At 35.6% G+C, this 3,487-nt stretch overlaps 1 non-coding gene across 1 annotated transcript; it reads right to left on the bottom strand.

The window, feature by feature from the left end:
* Window positions 1–355: 355 nt before the first annotated feature.
* Window positions 356–489, bottom strand: LOC112826973 (small nucleolar RNA SNORA31). The gene has a single exon (XR_003209109.1). It is a non-coding gene; the product is annotated as a small nucleolar RNA SNORA31 (small nucleolar RNA).
* Window positions 490–3,487: the final 2,998 nt, after the last annotated feature.

Here is a 3,487-nt window from a genome sequence, read left to right as displayed (position 1 = left end):
ATTGCTTTTTTTAATGTTTGGAAGACTTCTGCAACAAAATGATCTAAATCTGGAGTTTTCTTTATGGAACGATTTTAAAACTATAAATTCAGTATTTTTAATAGGTATATGGCTATTCAGACTATTTCTTCTTAAGTGAGTTTTGGTAGCTTTTGCCTTCCAAAAAGTTTCCCCATTCCAATTAAGTTGTCAAATTTATTGGCATAAAGTTGTTCATAGTATTCGTTATTATCCTTTTAATATCTATAGAATCTCTAGAGATGCCACCTTTCTCATTTTTTTTTTTTTTTGGAGTAAAACAAGATTTCATTGTTGACAAGGTTACTTCTGAGTTGCAGAAATTCTTCTGTTTTTTCCCTGTACTCCCCCATTCAATCTTGACTGCCATAATGAGACAGACAGAAAGCGCGAGGACACTTTTTTCTTGCATCTCTAGTGGAAACCTTAGCAGCAGACAGGAACTGCTCCAGGTCTGTCAAACGGATGCATTCTCATTCTTGATATTGGTAATTTGTGTCCTCTTTTTATCCTAATCAGCCTGACTATAGTTTTATTCATTTTATTGATTATCTCAAAGAACCAGCTTTTGGTTTCATTGTTTTTCTCTTTTTCTTTTCTTTTTTTTTCTATTTCATTGATTTCCATTCTGATCATTATTATTTTCCTTCTTTTGCTTATGTTGGATTTAATTTGCTGTCATGCATTTAAATTTTATAGATGTAATAGACACACAGTTATCATTTCTGCTCAAACAGCAAATTATCTTTTTAAAGAGATTTTAATAAGAAAAAATATCTTATTTGCTGTTATAAATTTCTGGGGTTCTTCATTTCTATGTATAGCCAGACTTCCATCTGATATTATTTACCTCTGCCTGAAGAATTTCTTTTAAAATTCCTTATAATGTGGGTGTGCTGGTAATGAGTTGCTTCAACACCTGAATGTCTGTAAAGTTCTTTATTTTGCCTTCATTTTTTAAAAGATATTTTTGCAGAGTATAGATACTAAATTGATAGATTTTTTTCTTTAAGTAAAGATATTGTTCCACTGACCCCGCCCCTGAATAATTCCAAGAAGAAATCTGCTACCTTATCTTTTCCCTTATCTTTTTCCTTCCTTTCCTGGCTACTTTTAAGATTTACTCTTTATCATTGATTTTTTAGTCTTTATTGTTGATTTTGAGCAATTTGATTAGGACGTGATGATGTAGTTCTCTTAATGTGTCTTGTTCTTGGGGTTCATTGAACTTTCTGTATCTGTGAGTTGATAGTTTTCATCAGATTTAAAAAACCTCAAGCCATTGGTTCTTCAAAAATCTTTCTACTCCCCTCCACCTTGGAGGATTCTGAATCTAGTCCAAATATGCTGCTTGAACTTACTCCACAGTTCATTGGTGCTTTTTCCCCCAGTTTATTTTTTCTCTGTGTTTCACTATGGATAGTTTGTTTCTATGCCTTCAAATTTAAAATCTTTACTTCTGTGACATGTAATCTACCTTTAATCCTATCCAGTGTATTTTTTATCTCAGATATTGTAGTTTTCATCCCTAGAACTGTGATTTGGGTATTTTATATTTACCATGTCTCTATTTACCTTTTTAAATCTATAGCATATAATTATAATAACTGTTTTAATGTCCTTGTCTGAGAGTTTTAGCATTTTTCAGTTGTGAAGTTAAGTGTGTCAGTTACAACTGACTGGTTTTTATCTTCATTTTGTTTGTATTTTACCGCTTCTTTACATGCTTGGTAATTTTTTATTGGACACCAGACATTATGAATTTTACTGTGTTTCTGAATATTTTTGTATTCCTAAATTCTTATATTTTATTCTGGTACACAGTTATGTTTGCTGGAAAAATTGTTATTTGGGGGTCTTGCTTTTAAGATTTTTTAAACAAGACCAGAGCAGTGTACAATCTACAGCTAACTAGTCCATTACTGAGGACAACTTTTCTGAGGACTCTACCTCATGCCCCATGTGTTATGAGTTTTTCCAGCCTGGCTGGTGTGGACAGACACTATTCCTGGTCCTGTGTGAACACTGGGCATTGCTTCCTCTAGTCTTTTTGGATAGTTCTTTCCCTCCCTCCAAGTGGTTTCCTCATTTGCATACACTGAGCAGAACTCACATGAATGCTCAAGGGGACCACTGCAGATTTTGGAGTTTCCTTTCTGTGCAGCAATCTCCTTTCCTGTGCTCTGCCCTCTGAACCCTGGAGACTTTTCAACCCAGAGAGACCACGAGTCCCCTCCTAGGTACTTCCTCTCCACAGCACAGCCTGAAAATTCTCTTACGGCATAAGTTATAGAAATCATAGGCAGAGCCACTTTACTTACCGACACAATAAGCTCAAAATCTTTTAACAGAAGGGACCCCCTCTTACACTGTTTATGATATTATATCCAACAAGGAGTACAATCTCAACTAATACTTGTTGAACTGAAAGAAAATTGTATACACTCTCCAAAGTAGGGCAAATTAAGATCCCATGGGATGGGTGACCTTCCCTAACTTATATTCCAAATCTCCTTCTCATTCCTTTATTCTACATGCTTATCAGGAAAATTCCAGAAGCTAGTCAGGTCAACATACATATTATTTTGTTACATTTAGGATTAAAAGTCAAATACATGTTATTTTTTTCCTCTCTTCTCTTTGACAGTTAGAAACAGATGTTTTAATATCCTGAGGAAGTCCTAATATGATAAGTCCTTAAAATGTGAACATTATAATATCACTGAGGACAGATAAATGGAAAAACAAAATGTTTCAGCTCCCAGAAGGCCAAATCTGAGGGGATGGAAGTAACAAGAAGAGCAGGAAATAGCATTACTATCACTCTCAGCCATTTCCCAGGATGTTTCAGAAAATGAGATGACTTTAATGACCAGCAACAATTCATTACGAACCAGCACTGCATCTCAAAAGTTCTGAGTTTGGAAAAAGAATGCACCTTCCTTCAGCAAGTCTCCTCTAAATGTGGCAGTCATCACACTCAAGCAAGTAACCTGATAGAAAGGAAGGATGCTTTGGCTTCCTTTTTATTTTTAATTTTTTTTATTTAAGTAATCTCTATACCCAATGTGGGGCTTGAACTCATGACCCCAAGATTAAGAGTCAAATACTCTTCCAAACGAGCCAGCCAGGTGCCTCTGGCATGCTTTTAGAATGTGACCTGTTGGGTACTCCGAAACATTTCCTCCTGGCAGCAGCAGCTGATCCATGGAGACGGTGCTCTCCTTCACTGCCTCACAGCACCACCATCAATCTCTCATGGAAAGATGAAAACACAGGGGTGTTGGTGAGACAGTGAAATTTAAAGTCAGACAATGGATGTTCAAGTCCTGCTCAGCCACATAATATACGTTTGATATCAAAAAAACCCCAAAATACCTCAGTTCTTATATTAGTCTGCTAGGGCTACCACAACAAAATACCACAGACTGGGCATCTTAAATGACAGTAATTTATTTTCTCACAATTC

The sequence above is a fragment of the Callorhinus ursinus genome, unplaced genomic scaffold (genome assembly GCF_003265705.2).
Source record: "Callorhinus ursinus isolate GAN/ISIS: 27379988/994484 unplaced genomic scaffold, GSC_fseal_2.0 scaffold7, whole genome shotgun sequence".
Taxonomy (NCBI): Eukaryota; Metazoa; Chordata; class Mammalia; order Carnivora; family Otariidae; genus Callorhinus; species Callorhinus ursinus.
Note: the sequence above shows the minus strand (reverse complement) of the source record. Positions and strands in the feature narration are given on the sequence as shown.